Genomic DNA, 20955 nt, shown 5'->3' on the forward strand with positions numbered 1-20955 from the left:
GTCTCTATTAAACATTTCCTTTAAACTGCATACTTTGGCTTGCTGCCCAAATGCACCAAGAAGGCTTCCACAGAGCAGCTCGAGTCCAGAGCTCCGCTGCCAGCTTCCCGGGATAAATAACCCCCCAGGAGCGAGCACCTGCGCTGCCGGCTGCGGCCCAGGGTGTCCCAAGGCCTGCCAGAAGAAGCTGATGCAGCCGGCTGGGATCCCCACACCGACGGGGAGGAGAGCGAAAGAGGCGAGGAACCGGCAGCGCGGTTTGCCTGGCTCCGCTCTCTCCGGCACAGACGCGACGTGGCAGCGAGGTGGGTGGGGAGGCGGTGTCTCCGCAGCGGTGAAGTCTGTCCAGTGCCATGGGCCGTGAGGGTTTGAGTCCTAGGTGTCAAGGGGGCTGGGAAACTGCTTTGGCTGGGAAGCAAAAGCAGCCGTATGTTTAAGCCTGTCGCACCAGAGGAATGGCAACACTGGCGTTAAGACGTGTGCTTCACCTGCTGTCACAAGAGGGCTGAGCGTGGGTTCGTCCCTGCCGGCGCAGGGGCCGTCGTCACGCCCCGCAGCAGGGCAGGGCAGGATGGTGCCAGGCCGCAGCGGTGTGCTGGACAGGACGTGTGTCTGGGCTGCCTCAAGAAACGGCAGCGATGCGGTCAGCAGCAGCCCCACGGCACGCGAGGGGCTGGGCGGGCAGGGGGACGATGGCGGCGGGGAGAGGGGCCGAGTGTGGCGGGGAGGGGGCACGGCGGCGGGTGATGTCAGCGTTTCCTTCTGGATGGGTCATGTGCGCCTGCCAGGTAAACAGTCTAGAAATAGATGGGAGGAAGGCAGCGGATGGAGCGTGCAGCCGGGCTGCAGGAGCTCTCTGACTTCACCCTTTCCTCCCCGCTGCTGTCCTCGCCAGAGGCTTCCCCCGCCTTCAGTGCAGAGACAGCCACGGCAGAGTAGTAAAGCAAACCTTTATCTCTGGGTTCCCAGCTTTAAAGCACAGTGCTGGCTCTGAAGGCAGTACTGGCCAGTCCCTGGAGCCGGTGTGTTAATTTTCCAGGCAGTGGTTACAGCAGGCGAGCTTCGTCCCCTCCCCTGCTGGCAGAGGCCAGTGAGAGCCTGGGGTGGGAAGCACCCAGGGGTCTTCCAGCAAAACCTCCTGCCAGCCATCCTGGAGCTGGGAGCCCTGCTGCTCCCTGGGCTGGGAACAGGTTAAAATCCAGGCATTTGTTGAAGAACAGAAGCTGGCTTACGACGCGTGAAGTGTTCCCAGCAACTGAACAACACAAGTGCAGGTACTGAAAGCCCCACAACGTGCCAAGAATATTATTAGTTTGCTCTTTCCTCGTTCACTAGAAATGTGCCTTTTCTGTGACGTCTTTCAGAGCAGCCTATCAGTTAAATTAGTAACTGTGACAAAAACTACCTGTGCTGCTTGGAGACAGGGTTTTCTAAATTTCCAGTCATCCCAAACACACAGCGTGTGTTCTGATCCTCCTGGTGCGGCTGGAATCAGGGATCCATCCTTCTCCCTCCTCATTGATCCCAGCAGAGGAAACACACAGCACAGTGCAGGCTTCTGCCTGGGGCAGGGACAGGATCTCTTCCAGGCACAACACAGTATTTTTTCCAGGCACTTTACAGGTGTGATGGTATGAACCTGCACATCATCCCTATGACTGTCCTGTCTGGAGCAGCAAAGAGACTGTAAGGATGGAAAGCTGTGGAAAACAACCTCACAGCCACTGCTGATGGCCAGGTGCCTGCTTCTCCCTGCTCAGCACTTGCCTTTACCCCCAGAAAACAAAGCTGCCGTCATAGCAAGTACCCATAAAATTCAAGGCATCCCGAGTGCAGAGATTAGTGGTAATTTTACAAGGACTCAAATAACGTTGGTCTGCAGGGTGCAGCACTGCTTTGAAAGGGAACAGCAGACATTTCCCCTGGAAGCAAGTTTCCTCTTAGAGTGGTTTACAGCCAAGGTGCAGTGTCAGATTGTGGCACAAATATACTATCAGCCTTTGGGATGGAAGACAGACATTTGATACCTCTTTCTGTTGCCGAAACACACTGCCCAGACATGACTCCCTGCACGGTTATTTTTTGAAGCATTATGTAATTGGATTGCATGGTCAGTAGTGCTTCCTTAACAAGCCTCTCAGCAACCCTCTGCCTGCCGCAGCCAATCCTCAGCCCTTACATACACACTTACTCACGCAGGCTCAGTCTGGAGTAAACTCGCTGCTAAATACAGTTAGAAATCAGACAAAACCAGGCTCGGAATAGATCATCCTCTCCCTGTGCTATGTGAGACACAGTGCAGCCCAGCCCTGCGTGTGCAAAGGGGGCTGTGCTGGCATCTGCAGCCAAGGGGCTGCCTCCTCTGCTGTGCCCCTCTCTTTGACAGAGTTGGAAAAAACCAAACTCTGCTTTTTGGAGCATGGATGGGCAACCAGGCTGAGTGGTCCAGGTTTCCTTGTCCTCTCTTAGCCTATTGTGACAGCCCCCTGCTTTGGGGACCAGCTCTTAGAAACCTCTCGTACTGCACTCAGGTCAGGAGCAGCACCAGGGCCTTCATCTCGCAGATTTTGGTGTAAGTTGAAGAGCTGAATTAGGAATTGAGTCTCTGGACAATGTCCCGGCTCAGCCCATGCCCCTGTCCCGCAGTGCCGGCCCCAGCCCCTCCTGGGTGTTTCACAGGCTCTTTCCTCTCCTCTGGCTACTGCCAGCCGGTGAGTTCTGGCTCTGCTGAGTCACGACTTCCTGTTTGTGATTGCTGACTAGTGGCAGCAGTTGCAGAAGCAATAAGAGATATTAAAAAGTGTGAACTTCCACTGGGACCAGAAGATACAATAAGAGCTGTGCCAAGAAACACACTGCAGCAAGCTGTTGTTTAAAGGGTGCCGAGCACTGCAACCTCCCCTTCCCTTGCTGCAGAAACTGGGATTAATGAACATCATGAGCCTTTTATCATCTCAGAGCCCAAGGAAATATTGCATTTGTCTTCTGAAGCTCACTCTGACTCTTTTCCATGCTCCTCCTCAAAGACTTGGATCCAGCTTTCCAGTCTGGATCTCCTCTACCTGCTGCTTCTTGTTCCTTGCTTTCACCTGGGACTGATTCTCCATGGAAAGCCTACATGTGGAAAAAGGAGCTGCTTTGGGAGCCACGCACAATTGTAATGTCATTTCCATTCTTTTTTTAATGGAAAATATATCTGGGGAGAAGAATGAAAGTAGATGGAGAAGGTGCTCTTTGATGATTAAGATCTAAATGCAGCATCCAAACAGCGTGTCTGTGTCTTCATCTAAACAATGCTGCTCCTGTGTGGGCATTTCCCTGTTTTGCCTTCCTTGGCTTCAACATTTGGAAGGAATTGCCACCAGTTTCATCTCTAGTCCTGGTGACAGTTGCATCCTAAAGTCATTTCTCTACTCCATTGTATTTATATCTGCTCTTCAATTTGTGTCTTAATTCTGTAGTAACAGAATTAGCCTTATTGTCAGAATATACATTCTGGTTATTCAGCTAAGGACAGCAATTAGAGGGTGGTGTTCTATGGACTTCATGTTCCAGGAGGACAGAAAATGTGCTTAGGCTGGTCTTTTCTGGATTGAAGCTATAGTAGTTTGTAGCTCAGGAAAAAAAAATAATCTTCTTTTGTACTGGCACTAGACTGATTTATTTTTTTTAACCCTCTGACAGACATAAGTCTGAGGACTGGCATAGAAAACATACATTAGGGAAAAAAACCCAAATACAAACAAACAAAACAACACACAAAACCCAGCCCACTACCTCAGTTATTTCAATAAATACCAAAAGTGGATTAAGAGTGGATGAAGAGGAGGAGGAGGCAATAGTGAACACACAACACAGTTCAAGCTGGCAAGGAGCCCTTTCTTGAAGAATGTAAGTTTAACCTTTAGCATTCAAGTGTCTGGGCTTAAGTGTCATTATGAGCAATACTTTCCTCCAGCACAGCCTCTCCTGCCTGGAGGAGGGTTCTGTGCAACCTCATCAGTTTTCCCCTTTCCTTTGCTGAGTATAAAAATATGTATTTCTGTCTGCATACTCTCAGCAAAGTTACTTTTCATGGCAGTGCCTTGGTGGACAAATCCATGATGGCCTGGGTGGTCCACAGGAGGCTCTGCCCAGCTGCCGAGGTGGTGGCTGTGGTGCAGCTCTGGCCTGACCCAGTGGGTGTGTTGCTGGAGGAGTGCTGACTGCCTGCAGCTGGGTTAAGGACTTTGTGCCCCAGACTCCCAGGCGGAGGCAGCTGATGGGGAGGTGGGTCCCCCCAAGCAGGCACCTGCAGCTGGCCTGGGGCTGCTGGGCCCCCAGCACAGGTATCCCTGCCCATCCCATCCACCTTGTTTGGCTGCAGGAAAAAAGAGGATCTGCTGGCAAATTGCTTTTGTGAGAAAGCAAACTAAAATGAGGAGGAAGGAGGGACGGGCCTGGTGTCGTTGCAGTCATCATCACACACATATCCCCCTCCCTTTCTAGTACTAATCTCACCTTTTAGTGGAGGCAACACAGAAAAAAATTAGAGAGCCAGAAGCAGACAAACATCAGACCTGGCTGCAATGGACAGACTAGATGTCCCCCCTCCTTCCCCCCAAATCATCTCCAGCTGTAAAACACTTCAGGGCTGATAGAAACCACACGCATCCCAGGCACAACCCCATCTGCAAAGCTGCATTCCAATAAAAATGCAGTACGGATGTAAAAGAAATACAGACCAAGATTCCGACCCCAGTGCCAGGGGAGGCACCTCTCAGCCCCAGCCAAGCCCCCATCCCCAGGCTGGGTCCCTGCTGGGGTGCAGGGGAGCAGTGAAGCCCCCCAGCCATGGCCAGGGCTCCCCGGCACTGGGCTCCCTGTTCCAGCCCTCCCAGGGCACAAATCAAAGCAGCTGCAGTGGCTCATAGGGGAGGGTCAGGGTTAGCTGCAGGGTACATCCCTGGCTGGAACCACAGGCTGGAATCCCAATTTCCATAAGCACGCCTCACATTGGAGGCTGTGCTGCTGCAAATGTCAAATGTGCTTATGTTAAATACAGGTAATATTCTGAATGTACGATTGAGAGCGTGATTCTTTCAGATATCTTGTCTGATGAATTTTTCATCTTGTATTTGTGATTTTTTTCCATGCACAGAAATACAGGTTTTAGAGGAATAAGAGCATATATTTTTACAGAGGTAAAGATGAACTGTTTGATTAACTGTAGCAAAGATGCTACGGCAGATCAGATTTCTCACTGCTTGCAACTTAGGTTTTGAGTACATGGTTACTATATAATAAGTACAGCTGTTGTTGGTGCTTAACTTACAGAATAATTCGATCCAGGCTTTTCTGCAAATCTCCATCTTAATTCTAAAATAATTAGGAAGGGAAGAAGGCAGATGGGCTCTTTTCCGAGATGTGCTTCATACCTGACTTGCACTGACAGATTTTCAATGCTGTCACTTGTTCCTGTCCTACAGTGGGGGATGACCACAGGGCTGCAGTCCCTGGGCCAGGGACTCTTCACCTCTGGCTCAGCCTGAGAGCCCCAGCCCAGCCCCAAGACAATCCAGGTTCTTTTAGGCACTGTTTTGACTGAGTTTTGTGGAAACTACCCAGTAAACCAGAATTCTCCTCATTGCTTAAAATTTTTTTTTTTCTCTTTCTAATTCTGTGGGAACTATAATTTTTTTTTAAACTTATTTCCCTCTTTTTTCCTTTTAAGATGGTTCCCAAACATTTATTGTGGGATTTTTAATTTAAAATAGTTTTTCTGGGAAAATTACTGTGACAGTGATTTAATTGTTTAATTAAAATCTGACATTGATGATAACATAAATACTATAGGCATGAGGTGATACAGGCATTAAACAAGTGCAATTGTGGAATACATCCATAGAGCACTCTGAGCACACAGAACAGCTCACAAAGAACTGATGTTCAATATTTATCAGGTTAGTGAGTCCTAATTAAATGCCAAGACTTTTTTCTTCATTTCTCTAAAAAAGCAAAAAACATATAGATGTATTCCAAGTGTTTATTTCCATCACAAACTCATCTACTCATCTCATGTTAGGGCCTGCAGAAAAAAAAATCCATATTAAAAATCTGCTGGTTGTCTTAAGGGGTATTTACTCAGCCTGACTACAGCAAGCTAGCCAGAGAGATCTGGAGAGGGCTGGAATAGCCCTGACATCCCATCACTCCCAGTGGCTACAGCAAGTCCAGTGATTATAAAATGGATGGACATATTTCTTTCAAAAATTGGGTAAAAAAGCAGAAATATATTGAAGACAAAAGAACAAACATTCCTCTGAATGTCTCCCCCCAAGCCCAAATCTCTCCCCAATCCTACAGTATGTCTTTCTTCTAGAAATACATCCGCCCCCCCCTTCACACACCCACACTTCTCCCTCAGCAATAAAGGAGGCATCCCACTGAACACCACATACATGTCTCCAGAAGAAATTCACGTTATCTGGCTAGAATTGCTCAGCAGTGTGTCTCTCCAGCCCTGTCTTTCTAAGCCCTGCTGCATTTCTGCATCCCAACAATGAACACGCTGCTGCTGGAATATCCCTTCCCATGCCTCTTGCTGGGCGTCTTTAAATGGTATCAGATCACTTCTGCAGCTCAGACAGCCCTTTGCAATCAGCCGCTGATGATCGTCTGCCCTTTCCCCCCTTTCCAAACCCCTAAATAAATGCATCTGCTCCACTCTAATTCATGTCAGCCTTACCCTTTCTTGTATGCAACTTCAAGCAAACAAACTTTCTATATTAAAAGATGGCTTACCTGGACAATGCTTTGAGCATAAAGTAATAAAAACTGATAAAGCCAGACATCCCAACTCTAGTACAGGGATTTGATTGCAAATTTCCATTGCAAAGGAGTAGAGGGAACTGGAAATCTGACAAATGCCTTCAGATTGACCTGTGTTTTCACAAAGCGCGCTGTGTTTAAAATGAATGGCAGACTTTATCATTTGGAGCTCCTTCAAGGACTCTGGCCTTCTATGCTTTGTTCTAATTCTTCAGACATATTTTCAAGCAGCACAAAGCTATGCAAGAGGATGATATTATTGAGATTTTTTTTTTCTAAGCGTGATTTTTTCACACACACACACACACACACACACACACACACACACACACATGCCTCAGTAATTTTTAAAGCGTGGATTCTAAAAAAACACCCTGGAACTTTTTTCTTGCTATGTCCATACATTAGCCCCTAAGGCCCGGGCGGTCTCTGGCCCAGTTTCCCCGTGCCAGGTGCAGGGAGCAGCCCCCCACGAGCCCGTTGCTTGTGCAGCCTCAAAATCTACCGCCCTCAAACGCTCTCACCGCAGCCTGATGCAAGTCTGACCCACTACCACCTCAGGGCAGAGCTGCTACTAAGCCCTATCTCCATGGGAGGACTTGGTCTTCTTGCAGAACCCAGGGACCCGAGGCTGCTCACCCCTGTTTGACATGTCACAGATCACTGCTATCTTTTCTGGAAGTTGCATCCAGAAAACCATGTGTGCTGCCTCAGAAAAACGTTTTGCTTCAAAGTTGTTCCTCTTAATCTGTATACATTTTTACAAATAATAACTTTCCTTTAAAGTGCTGGTATTAGTTCCATCTGTTCAAAATAACATATACATGAAACTATGATTCTGTGCTCAAGAATATCAGATATGCTGTGAGACCCGAAAAAAAAAATAGGGTTAATCTAATAATTCAACTGTGTCTTTAACAAGTTTCCTATGGGAAAAATCAGTCTTATTTTCCCTGCAGATCTGATACTGAGAGCTTCTTTCTATTAAGCACATTAAAAGCTATTTGAACCAAAAATCCTATCTATCCATATGTAGAAATAACATATATGGAATCCGTAGTATTACAGATGAGGCTGACACAAGATTTCTCATTAAAGCAAGGGTAGTCCCTTCTTATATTTTAGTAACTGGGTAGTCTTTTTGTCTAGAACAAAGAAATCTTAAGCAAATTTTCTAGAGGAGAAACATGGGCATGTGTGTGTTTGAATGCTGTACATAAAAATTACTGTACAAATTATTCCTTAATTCCTTAGATTTATTTTGGTATTTGCACAGTGGTTGATCTGGCTGGTCCTGCAGTCATCACTTGTTTGTTCCCCTCTTTTCACACACACACACAGACACACACACACACCTCATTGCCTCTTTTTGCACCCTGTTAAAAACTGGAACTCTTCCATTCCCTGGTCTCAGGACAGCTGCGCTCAGGACGAGGGGCAGACCCCTGCCCCCCTACTCAGCCAGGCCCACTCCCTGCCCAGCCTCCTCCTCTGCCTTCACAAGGAGGGCAGGGAAGGTGTCCTGCTCAGGCTGGACAGGCTCCCAGGAGGGAGGGGGGCCCACAGGGTGTGCTCCCTCTCCTCACTTAACCCCTGGGCTGCAAGGCCCCTCTGACCCCAGCGCCCGCTGCCCTCCTCCTTTCGGGGCACTCGGGATCACTCCAGGAGCGTGAAAGGACAAGAATGCAGGAGCAGCCAGAGGCTGTCAGAGGAGGGCACAGCGCAGCGGGGCCAGAGGAGCAGCAGAATCACCAAAAAACGGGGACGTTTGGTTTGTGTTAACTACCCAGACAGATGCACTTCGGCATGTTTGCATTTATGGAATCCATATGTTGTCATGGGAAATTAAGAGGACAGCAGCAGAAAACTAGAATTCACAACGCAAACGCAAAGGAAGCGTACATGGCTACCAGGCTGCCTGTGCACATGTTCCGGTGAAGGTGCCTATCTCTGGAGCATCAACAGTTACTAGACACGCTTGCCACCTTCTCCCCATGTTTTACTTTTTCTTTGCTCTGCAAAAAAATGTGTACATAGGCAGCACCCATCCTCAGACCAGTCCACTGGATCTACAGCCTCTGGTGAAAAAATGCACTTCTCCTAAATTACACCAAGCACAAGGGTTACTTTATTCTCACCTCAACTTCAGCATCAAAACATGTTTGTTTCACATTCAGTAAGAACAACAGATACAAATTACGTGCACCTTTAGAGATCCCGCACAAGCAGCCCTGAAAAATCCTTCTCACCCCCATGGCTTCTGGTCCTGTGCCATCCCTGCCCCCAACTTTTTTTTTTTTTTTTTTTAGTTCTTTTTGTTGGTTTTGGGTGGTTTGGGGGTTGTTTTTTGTTTGGGTTTTTTTTAAGGAAAAGTAATGTTAACAGTTATTTTTCCATAAAGCTAGACAAACAGATTTTGAGCAGGGATTGATAAATTTTTAAGGGCAGCTTTTAAAGAACAAACTGGTAACATATTGGAGTCCATCCATTTACCAAACAGTAAGAACTCATCTCCAGCATGCACATTGTAACTATACATATCAGTGCTGCACTGATCATATTCAAATAATGATGGTACATATCAAACCTCAGGTATTAAAGCCTGCAAATATCTTCCAAATACAAGACAGTGCCAGTAATGTATTAACTAGCACAACCCTTCTTCAAATTTCTAATAATCTGTTCTCTTCTTTGATCCCCCCTATCCCACTGAAGGGACTTGTCAAAATTTCAGATGGCAACCCCTCCCCGCCCCCCACAATTAAGAAATAAAGAAATCTTGATATCATTAATAATACTTACTAACAAACATGCAGTTTATTACCTTTCAGTATAAAATACATCTAAATTAAGGTTCTCCCAAATGGAAAAACTGACCGCAACTGCATTCCTTGTTCAAGGCTATGAAACAAACGAGGAGGTTAATTATTTGGGTTACTATTAAAAATTAAAAAATAATTAAAAAAAAATTTCAAAAAGCTTCTTTAGATTTTTCAAGAGAGATGATTTAAGTCAGCTGCATTTCTGTCAGTAACAGTCTCTTATAGAAAAGATGAAGAAAACATATTCCTGAAGCCTGGAGAGAGGTTCTTTACTGGTTCACCTCCTCCTAAAATTAAAATCCCACGTTTGCAGCAATCATCTACATTTTTCACCAGGACTGGAATGAGGAAGAAAAAACTGCTGGAAATGAAAATTTTAAATAATAATCACAGATGAACATGAACAGAAAGCGAAAAATGTTACCGTAAGGCTAAGGAAGTATTTATTTAACCAAACCAGGGGTTCTGTTGGGACTGGAGGAATGTTGCATCCTTTCCTAAAAAAAAAAAAAAAAAAAAAAAAAAAAAAAAAAAAAAAGGGGGGGGGGGGAAAGAGGAGGGGGTGGGGGAGAAAAGAGAAAGCAAGAAAGAAAAAAGGCAGAGGCACAGCCGCCTCCTGGAGTTCCCCATTGTCCGGGGCTATAGAGAGCCCCAGAATGGCATTAAACTCACAAAAGGCATATTGTGCAGGGGACAAAAAAAGCCCCTTCTTCTACAATAACTTTTAGCTTCTTATTTTTAGAAAATGACAAAGCTGTTGCCAGCGATGGCTGGTGAAACCTGTAGCCCGGCTCCCAGCGAGGCCGGACGCGGCTGTATTGATCCGCTGTCCCGCTCGGAAAGGCGGCCGCAAAGTTTGAATGGGAGCGCGGGCCGGGCCGCGGGGATGCTGCGGTGGATGCCGCGGGGATGCTGCCGCTGCTCCGCCGCGCTCCGCGCCCGCCTCAACCCGGGGCGGCACAAAGTTGCGCTCGCTCCCGGCCGCGACTTTCCCGACTCCTCCCGGGGAAACTTCGGCGGCGCCGGCGGGGGTCGGCCCAGCCCTGCCCTGCGCGGGGCGGCGCGGCCCCGCCCGGGGCGCGGGGGCAGGTGCCCCGCGGAGCGCCCCGCCGCCGCGGAGCCCCACGGAGCGCAGCCACCCGCCGACCGGCGCGCCCCCTCCGCGGCGCTGCGCGGCAGGGCGCGGAGGAGCGCGGAGCTGAGCAGGCCCCCCCCCGCCGCGGGCTGGGGGCCGGCCGCTTGCCCCAAGTTTCGGTGCGGCGGCGCCGCCGCCGCCGCGCTCCCCCCGCCCGCTCCTGCTCGCTCGCTCGCTCCCTCCCCCGCCGCCTGGGCTGAATCTTATTGATCCAGAAGGTGGCTAATTAGCCCTTCCCGTCGTGCCTGGGTAATGAGGCACATGCGCACTGCACTAATCAGCCATTTTTTGCAGGAAACTAATTAGCAGAATAAAGATCCAAAGAGTTTTTTTTCTTCCCAATCATCAGATCTGAGTCCGGGCGCTTCCTGCTCCGGCGACCGCCAGCCCCGCCGCCCGCTCCGCGCCGCTCCGCGCCGCTCCGCCCCGACCCGACCGCCGCCGCCGCTGCTGCTGCTGCCGCCGCCCGCGGCCCCCTCTCTCCGGGGGGCTGCAAACTCCCCGACAACGATGCTGCTGCTGGGCAGCGGCGGCGGCGGCGGCGGCTCCCGCTCAGCTCCGGCTGCTGCCCCCGGCTCCCGCTGCTGCTGCCCCGGGCCCCTCCGCGGAGCGCGCTCCTGCCGCCGCAGCCGCCGCAGCCTGCATGGGATCTGTAGCCCCCGCGCCGCCGCCCGGGATTAAAAACGCCGCCGCCGCCGCCGCCGGAGCAGCGACCGCGTAAGTGGCAACTTTTCTGCCCTGTCCCCCGCTTGGGCTCCTCCTGCTCGGGGCGCCCGGGCTGCTTTGCATGGGGCTGGTCCGGCCCCCCCTCCCGCCCGCTCCCACCCACCGCCCCGGATCCCCCAGCAAACTTTGTGCCGCTCGCCGTCCCGGAGCCCCGCCGCTGCCGCCGCCGGGGACGCGCAGGTGCCGGCGCCGCGGGGGCCTCTGCGCGCCCGCGGAGCCCCCGCCCCACCCGCCGGCCATGGCCGCGGGGCGCGGAACGGGCGCGGAACGGCGCGGCGCTGCCCGGCTTTGTGCGCGGCGGGGTGCGGGCATCGATCGGCGGGACCCGGCCCCGGCCCCGCAGGGACCCCGCTCCACTGCGCGCCGCGCCCGGGCTCGGCGGAGCCGGCGTCCCCCGGGACGGCGCTGGTCTCGGGGGTGCCGGGAGGGCCCGGGGTTGCCGAGCGGGCCCCGGGGGTACCCTGCGGCCGCTCCGCGCCGGGTACGAGCTGGAAAACAAAGGGGCGAAGAAGTGCCTAAAACTGCCCCGGCCGCGGCCCGGCCCCGCCGCCGCCCGGCCCCGGAGCGGCCTTGCCAGCCAGAGTAATTATGATTTTTGTTTTCCGCGGGCAGGCTCAATTTTGGGAAGAATGCGGCTAGGGGGATGGGAGAGGTGAAGCTGCAAACGCTACTGTAGGCCGATCCCCCCCCACACTTCTCAGTTTCAGTTTTTAATTACTTAATGCTGAATAGCACGGCGCTTATCTAAATATTTGCAAATGCTCTTTCCTATTGATTCCTTTGAATAAACTGTACTCTTCGCCAGCGGAGGGAAGGCGGTTCACGCTCTCCTGAAACTAACCCTCCGGAGGAGAGTGTCTATTTGCGTGGGGGACACGTCTGTGTGTCTGGGTAGATACGCGTATGTATGTGGCACGCACACGCGGGTTTCTTAGTGTGAATTATTTATAATTTGGATTGTGAGTTGTGGGTTTTATGACTTTTTATTTGTTTTTTAATTGTTAAAACTCCCACACCCCCACTCATTTTTAAAGAAATTTAAAATTTTTAAAATTATTATTACTATTGGGAGAAAGGTCTGTTTCTTTTTCAAGCTGAGCTTGAAGCTGTTCTCCGGTATGTCCAGTACTTTGTGCGGATATGTAACGTGTATGCGTCCCTTCCACGGCCGTCTGTCTGTCTTTCTCCTCTTCTCACTACTGTTTAATACGGAGCAATTTTCAGGAGGCTCGGTTACTCCCTCCTTAGGGTCACATTGAGTTCGAATCCGAATGAAGGTGCAGGAATCCTGCAACAGGGGAAATAAGAGAATAGAGAGAATAAGGTCAAGTTAGCTGCTTAGAGGCCAAAACTCCCACAGCTGCCTTTAAAAAAATATATATAATGTTTGGCTTTCCTCGCCATATTACAAATTGCAGCCTCCCTTTTCAGGTATTTTCTTTAGAGCTAAATGCCCTCTCTTTCTTTTGCCTCCCCCCACCCCCCACCCTTCCCTGTTAGGGGACAAGGAAGGGGGGGAGGAAGGAAAATAAAAGGAAAAGAAATGGGGGGGGGGGAGAGGGGAAAAAATAAACCCCATTGAGTTTAGGCAAATAAGGTTTGGTCTCCGTATCCTATTACAAAGCACTTTGAATATGCAAGACATCACACAAGACCAGTTATTCCAGTTACGACAAAACTTAAAAAGAGAAAAAAGAGAGGCATGTTTAGATTGTAATTTGTTAGAGCAAGAATCATATTTAAAACTGTCTTTTATATTTTTTTCCAGCCTTGCATTGTATCCAGCCTTTTTCTGATGTCTGGGGTTGTTTTTTTTTCATTATTATTATTATTAAAATCTTTCCGTTTAGTTTCGGAAGACTGCTGCGAGCAACACATTTTCTGTATTTTTATTCCTGTATCTTGGAGGAGAGTTGGCAGGGATTCTGTGGTTTGCAGTTACACAATATGTTATCATGTTTTTAATCACTAAATCATTGCAGTGGTTATAGATTTACAGTCTTTGGGTATTACTGAGAGGAGCAGCGCAGACTGTATGTGCGGGAACATACGAGAGCATGCCGTTAACATGCTCGTGAACTTTGCTTTTAAATCATTTCCCGGCCGAGCTCTGGCAGACAGGAGAGCGAGTGTTTTGGCATCACCCCTTCACGCACTTGAGGAAAGTTTGTGCAACCCTCCCGGCTGGGCAGGAGCTCCAATGGGTGTCCCGGGCCACCCGTCCGGCGGTGCTGGCGGTAAGCGGCGGGGCAGGGGGTGCAAGGACAGCCGGTGGGCCGGGGCTGCCACCTGCGCGGCGGGGAACAAGGGCCACCTCTCCGGGGGACACGGGCCGGCCGCGCTCCGATCCCGGCCCCCCTTTATTATGTAACAGAGCCCTCGGCAGCATTAAAAATTCAGCATTACAAGCTGATTGTAATGCTCCCTCATTAGGGAGCACTGTCTGGTCCAGCATTAAGCGCAAGACGGAGCCTGGCGTTCGGCAGCGGCCCCGGCAGAGGCTGGGACGGGGCTGCCGCACAGCGGGGCCGCCCTGCCCACACCCCCTGCAGCCCCCGCCGCCCGGCTCCCCACTCTGGACTCCCCGCAGCCAGGCCCCGGGCTGGCCGGGTCTCCTGCTCTGCCTCCCGGCCGAGGACTTCCCTCCTGCACCGGCCTGGGCACGGGGACCCGGCTTCCCCAGATGCCTGCCCGCCTGGGTCCCGCTCCGCAGGCCGCCTTCGGCCAGAAACAAAAGCAAACAAAAGGCACATTAGAGTGGAGAGAAGACGCGCGTCTGGACGCAGAGGTTGATTTGCTGTGTTTGTATTATTCTCCCCTTCTTTTCTTTTTAAATGCGATGATCTGGGGAGGAGTGGGCAGCAGGGAGTTGGCTGCAGCCCCTCTCCCACAGCAGCACTCGCAGCCCCGCTGCACGCCCTCTCTCCCCGAGCCTCTTGCCCTCCCTCCCGCCTTGCCGCTGCCTTTTGTTCCCGCAGGACTGAGCCAAGGTGCTGCTCGGGTGGGCTCGGGCAGCCCCGCATGCCCGGCACCTCTGCCTGGCCTTGTAGTGGCTGCTGTCAAACCAGGGCCCGCCGCCGGCTGCTTTGACAAAAGCAGAGGCGCGTGCCCCTCTTTCATCTCTCTGTCCTGACCCCCGCCCCAGTTCCCCTCCATGTGCTGGAGGCTGGGAGCAGCGCAGAGGAGCAGATTTTCTTTGGGCCTGTCCAGCAGTTGAACGGCTTTAGCGGGAATTGCTAAATCCCAAACTAATGGATGAATGGCTGGCTGCGTTAGCCTCCCCATGTAACACTTCCTTCCGCTTTTCAAAATAATAATAGTAATAATAATAAGAAAAAATGTTGCATGGATAAGGTGAAAAATGACTAGTGGGTTTTTCTGTTAACTTTATTCACATCTTGTGTTCTGCTGGGGCTCAACTCCCTTGTGTGAGCATTTTCTCCGCCAGCATAGGGCTCGTTCATCCGTGCTGGGAGAGTTTTCAGCGACCATCTTCTTGTAGGTGCCAGCGGTGGTGTGCGCCTGCTCTGCCGCTGTGCCGGAGCTGGAGGTGTGTTTGCGCTGGAGAGGACGGTGTGGTTCCGGAGGCAAGGGCTGGGAGGAGGCCGAGCGTTTCATGGCTCCCCACTTCCCTTCGCTGAAGCGTGGCCAGGGTTTGGCCTTTGTGTGGCTTTGGGAGCTGTGTGCTGGCGGGCAGATAGGTGGGCCATGAACAATGCTGGGTGCCACCTTCTCTCTGTGGCCCAGCCATGTGCAGGACCCCCATGCTGTGCGTGGGGCTGTGCCTGTCCTGCACTCCCTTGTGACTGACCAACTGCCAGGGCTTCAGCCTGGGAGAGGCCTCAGGGCCAAACTGGGGTGCCCATGGGGGCTGCCTCCCCCGCTGCACTGCTTCTATTCCTATTGTGGGAACTCCCCTGTGCCCTTCCAGTAGCCCCTGGGGGAGGTCCTCCCTGGGAGGAGGCAGAGAGAGAAACTCCTCTGGTGGGGAGCAGGGTGGCCCTTCCCTCTCCTCAACCCTCCCTCTCTCAACAGCCGAAATTAGGGCTGGGTGTCCAGCGCATGGCGGTAATGGGGCTGTTGAGGGCTGTCGTGGCAGTAGAGTGGGAATCAAAACATCTGTGTGCAGGCCTGGGCGCTGCAGCCTCTAATGGTTTTGACGGAGCTGTTGTGGTCTGTTGTCTGGAAAATCTGCATTCTGCGCCGTGCCCGAGGGGGGCCGCGGCACCGCAGACCGTGGCGGTACCTAAATATAACCGCCTCGCGCCGTGGGGTGAGGTGAGGGCAGGAGGGAGCAGGGCCGCCTGTCCCGCCTCCTGCTTTGTCTCTGATCTGCGATTCATGCTTTTTTTTTTTTTTTTTTTTTTTTGCTCCTGAGGTTGGGTTTGTGTGTAGACAGGGATTGGAGAAATAGATAAATTCCAGATAGTTTAAAAAAAAATAACAACCAAACCAACAAAACACAGGGTGGATGAGCCAGGCTTCCCTTGCTGCCGACAGCCGGGGCACTGCAATCCTTGCCACTGGGTTGGGGATCTTACCAGACCAGGAAGCTGTGGCTGGTGAGCAGGCCCCACCAGCCCGCTCGCCTCTCTGATTTTCCTTCTCCCCGTAGATGCTGCATGTTTCGCTCAGGTCCCACCATGCCAGTGAGGAACAAGTACTTCCCAGTGCTTCCTCGTTGGCTTGGCTGGACAGACATGTCCATCTGTCAGTGTGGGAGGTGGGTCTTCATCTCCACAGCAACACAGGCTGGAGAGCAGTAGTATTCTGCACCAGGTGTGTGCTGTGTTTCTGGAGGCAGACTTTAAATACAGCTTAAAGTTCATTCCCATCTGAAATTATTTTTCAGTTGGGGAGGGGGCCGCATAGGTTACAGCTGAGGAGTGACTCCTGGTGTGTCCCAAGGACCTGCTGAGGAGAGTCCAGGGGTCTTGGCTGCGTGAGGCCGAACCTGGCTGGTGAGTGGAAGGATGATCAGGTGCTGAGGAGCCCTGCACTGGCAGTCTGCAAGCCATTTCTGCTTTGCCCTTGACTTTGCTGCTGGGAGAAAGACACTTAGCTGTTGATTGTAATTTCATTATGTCAAAAGTGCCAAAGATGCCTCTTGCTAATAAAAGACAAAGCAGAACAGCAGTGTTTTTTTTCTTTTTCCCCTGAAAACAAACATTTCCCAGTGTTTTGAATTGTGTGGTGCACACTATTGGGGAGCAGGAGCATTCTGGCCCTGTAGTGCCTGGGGTTTTGGGTCTGATTCTGGTGAGGGCTGAGCCAAGTGGTACCTTCAGTCTGTGGTGATGCTGGAGCAGACAATGTGCACGGTTGTTGTGGTAGAAGGTTTTCTACCATTCTCCCCCTGCCCCAGTATCTGGGAAAGTGGAGCCTGCAGGGCCTGTAACATGTTAGCTTTTAGTACATACTTATTTTGATGGCCTGAGCATGCCTGTTGGAGAGTGGGTCCCTTCTTGGGGAGGATGGGAGCAGCCATGCTCTGGGAGCTACTCCAGACCTCTCAGGTCCCTGGAGCAGTAGTGAAACATCCTGTGTCCTACCTCATGTTTGCCTCAGACTGACAGCCATTCTTCCCTGGCTGGTGGTAGCCTACTTCCAAAATGGCTGGTTGGTTGGCTTGGTTCAGTAGCAGGGCTTTAACCCTCCTTTCGCCATGCTGCCACCGGCTGTCTCGTGCAAACAGACTGACACACTGCAGAATTCAGAGCACATACTCAAATGTTGATAGTAACATCACAATGATGTGCTTGATCCTGCTAGGTTGGATTGCTGGGTTTCCTAAATGTCTGTGACATCCGGTGACAGGCTCAGAGGTTTTTAGTCTGTTTTTTGTTGTAACCCAAATGAGTGAAGAATGGGGAGGCAAGGGGCTGTAAAGGCACAGCCAGCTGAGTTGCAGTCAGGTTCAGGTTGTTTGGGATGATACAAAATCTGGGGGTTATTCACCAAGGTATTTTTGGTGAGGTAACCACATAATGGGGAGAGGGGTGGCAGGAGGCCTGGAGGTTAGCTCAGAGTGCTGAGCAAGGGCAGTGCAGGAAGCACGGAGCTGTTTTAGGCACGGGGCTGTGAGTTGCAGGATCTGCTAACCAGAGCTGCTCCTGCCGTGTGAAGCTGTTCTGGCTTCAGGCTGTGCACACTAGCTCGTCTGTTTCACCTCCACCTTTTGTGCTGCAGAAGCGGGTGCACAGCCCCTGGGGCACCTCTGGCAGCAGAGCAGAAGGGCAGTCCCTGGGGTGCAGCAAGCTCCCGTGCTACGGCTGGGAAGGTGATGCCGGGAGAGGCCGTGGTTCCTTGGGTTTACTCTGTTCTAGGGTATTGGGTGTCAAACCCCTGCAGTGGTGGCTCTCGGGTGAAGCCTGCGTGGTGGCCACCGGTGCTTCGACACCCACCGAGGAGTGGCACTGCCTCGCAGGGTGCTCTGGGAGCCGGGGCAGGGCCCTAGCCGGCCTGGGGCTGGAGCGGCAGCGGGACCCCAGGCCTGGGACTGCCCCCGGATCCCCGTCGTCCTGGCCCTGTCCCCGCGGTCCTGGCGCGGCTCCGGCGGCAGCCCCTGTGCCAGACTGACTGTAGATGTCAGGCTTTGCACAGGAAGGAGAGGGAGGGCGGGCAGGGGAGACCAGGCAGCGGGCTGCGAGCGGCACGGGAGCTTTCTGCTTTGTTGGAGCCGAGCGCCGGGGACCCCTGGCCCGACGGGCGCAGGCCAAGGGCCAGGGGTGGACAGGGCCCGCACCTCTGGCTGGGAACGAAGGGACAGCAGGTGCCCAGGGCAGGTGGTGGGTGCCACTGGGTATGGCCACGTCACTCAGGGTGTTTTACCATCAGCTTTGGGGAACAGGAGCTCTGGTCTTTCCTCTGAGAGGTGGGTCTGCAGCGCCCAGGCATTAGCTCCTCGAAAGCTACTTCAGGTGTCAGAGCCTGAAATTCTCCTGTTTAATTTTCTCATGTTAATTTTGTCCCTTTTAGTCTTACATACTGCCTTCCCCTGTTCCTTTCTTCTTGCTGCTTTTCATCTTTCGTAGAGACAGTTAAAAGCAGCTTAACACTGTGAGCTTGTTTGGAAGTCAAAAGATTTAGTTTTAGCTCTGACGCTGACTTTGGGCAAGCCACCAAATGTTTGCCTCAGCTGGAGTATGAAATGGGATAATACGTAGTTCACATGCGGAGACTGTAAGTGGAGGTTAATTATGAAAAATCATAACGTGTCTTAAATTCCCAGAGCATTGTTACATCCTTAACTTTTGCTCTTTGTTACTTTTTCCATTTTTTCCACCCCCTTCCAGATAACTCACAAGCTGTTACACTTTGTTCCCACTGCTTTTTTGTACATAAATACCTTCCTACCAGGGCTGCAGTGCTCTAGCTGTGATTGCTCTGGAGTCCTTAGAGGAAGGGTGTCCTCTCCTCTATCCACATTGCAGATGAAGTAATTAGTGCTCTAGCTCTTGCTTGTTTTCCCAGTGCTTTTGCATGTGCCAGGGGATTTTGTTGTGGCACTCTGGAGAGGAGGGAGGCAGCTGGGGTGATGCATTTGTAGCAATGTGGCAGGTCTGGATCCAGCCGGGCCAAGCGTTGTGTGGTGACCTGTGTGTCACAGGAGTGATGTGGTTTGCCTGGAGTGGCCTGGCACCTCCGGGCTGGTGGGTGGTACTGGAGATCTGTGCTCTAGTACTGGAGAAATGAGGAGCAGGGATGGTGGAAGAGAGGTGAGCATGGATGCTGGAGAAGCAGCAGGATGAGTCCTGCAGTGATGCCATGTGACTCGCAGAGGGGAGAGGTGTTCCACCTGGCATTGCTGCCAGCTTGCGCCCTTTCTCTGCTGTGCTGTGTGTGAAGGGACGTGTGCTGTGTGCTGGCAAGGGACGCTCTGCCCCTGGCATGGCAGGCAGTTCCTCATGCCTCTCTGATGTTTCAGAAAACAGTTACTTGGCCAATAGTGGTGTCTGTCTGAAGGAGCTGCCACAGTTTTTTCCTCAGTTGCTTTATTTTAACCAGCCTCCCTGCTGTTTCCTCTTTGTGGCATTGGAAGTCCTGGAGGTTTTCATGAGATCCTGGAAATTCCCCAGGTAGTGGGTTCAGTGCCAGTGCAGCCCTGCATGAAAAGCTCCCTTCATGACAGGCTTGTAGCAGTTTCACCTGGATCTGCAGATGTTTGAGCAACTGAGCCAAGCTCTGGTAGCACCCGGGGGATTGCTCAAAGCAAGTGGAAAAGGAGGGTTGAGCTCTGCTCTGCACAGTGCTGGCTGGGGTCAACATGACAGAGGGGGTGGCACAACCAGCTTCTCTTTGCTTGAAATCTCAGCTGTACCTAGGACTGTAGACATGGTTGTCAGAAGCTCCCTGCAATGTCTTCCTGCTGCTGGCAGTGCAGTTGAAAACATCCAGCCAACCACTCCTCCATTGATGCTTCCCTGAGTAGTATGTCTCTGAAGTGACAGGTGCTCTTCAGAGTTGAGATTGCCTTCTGTTTAGTCCCAGTGGCCACTGGGCTGGGAAACACTGGCTCCTCCAGGCAGGAGATGGATTTCAAGGCTCTGGTTCAGCCATCTTTTTCTTAGCCCCTTCTTGCTTCTGAGTATGAAGCCTGGGAAGTAGCAATGATTAGCAAGATGTTTTTGATGAGATTTGGCAAGAAGCCATCCTCCAGAAATTGTGGTTTATGTGGTGTCCCTTTCACTGGTCTTCAGTGTGGCAGAGCTGTCTGAGAGCTCTGTCCTCTGTTGGAAGTATGGCTGGGCCTCTTCCGCTGCAGGGACAGCATGGTGGCACAGCATGCTGAGTTTCTGAGGCCAACCAAGAAATACCCATGTGCAGTTTATTACAGAAAGTAAAGATCATGAGCAAAACAACTCCCTCCTTGCTGCCTGCCCTGGCTTCTATTGGTGAAGCTGGGTGCCTCACACACCTTTACAGAGGACTTCAACCTTCAGAGGTTTAGGTGCTGTCTAAATGGAAACAAACTGGGCAGAAGGATATTTTGGACCAAAGTTCTCATCTGCTGCTCAGTTGGTGCAGTCCCTTCTTCAGCTGGAGCTGGTGGGAGGGGAGAGGGGTTCTGCTGGTGCACCACTGTCAGGAGCTCTTGGGGTGGCTCCTGGTGGTTGGGTACTGGGCCCAGGACAACATGGGTGGACGGAGGTCAGACAGAGCCTCAGGATTTTTGCTCTTGGTGGTGCCTAGTGGTTTTTCTGCATTTTAAATATATATATATATATATATATAAAGATGGAGAAAAAAAAAACCTACAGCCTTCCATTTAAACATAGCATGGCAAGACGTGAAAGGTGGTATTTTCTGTTGGAAGCCTTGCTGTTTGGTGGAGCAGGACTGGGTGCTTCCTCAACTGCTGTTTTAATTTACCTTCATTAAGACTGGTACTCTTTGTTGTTGCTGTTTTCTGTGTGTATAGCAGCAAAAGTGGCTGCCTACCAATGGTCTGTGCCTGACCCC

At 51.6% G+C, this 20955-nt stretch overlaps 1 protein-coding gene across 7 annotated transcripts in view; it reads left to right on the top strand.

The window, feature by feature from the left end:
- Window positions 1-10869: 10869 nt before the first annotated feature.
- Window positions 10870-20955, top strand: part of ZFHX3 (zinc finger homeobox 3) — a 137882-nt gene continuing 127796 nt past the window's right edge. For 2 of the 7 annotated variants that reach the window (XM_030457844.1, XM_030457852.1), the window contains exon 1: window positions 11932-12398. The gene's annotated coding sequence lies outside the window, so the exon portion shown is untranslated. Of the gene's footprint in view, window positions 11017-11222; window positions 11485-11931; window positions 12399-13539; window positions 13731-14135; window positions 14282-20955 lie in introns of those variants that run through there. The other 5 variants (XM_030457849.1, XM_030457848.1, XM_030457846.1 and 2 more) reach the window with 5 other exon arrangements.

Source organism: Calypte anna, chromosome 11 (assembly GCF_003957555.1).
Source record: "Calypte anna isolate BGI_N300 chromosome 11, bCalAnn1_v1.p, whole genome shotgun sequence".
Taxonomy (NCBI): Eukaryota; Metazoa; Chordata; class Aves; order Apodiformes; family Trochilidae; genus Calypte; species Calypte anna.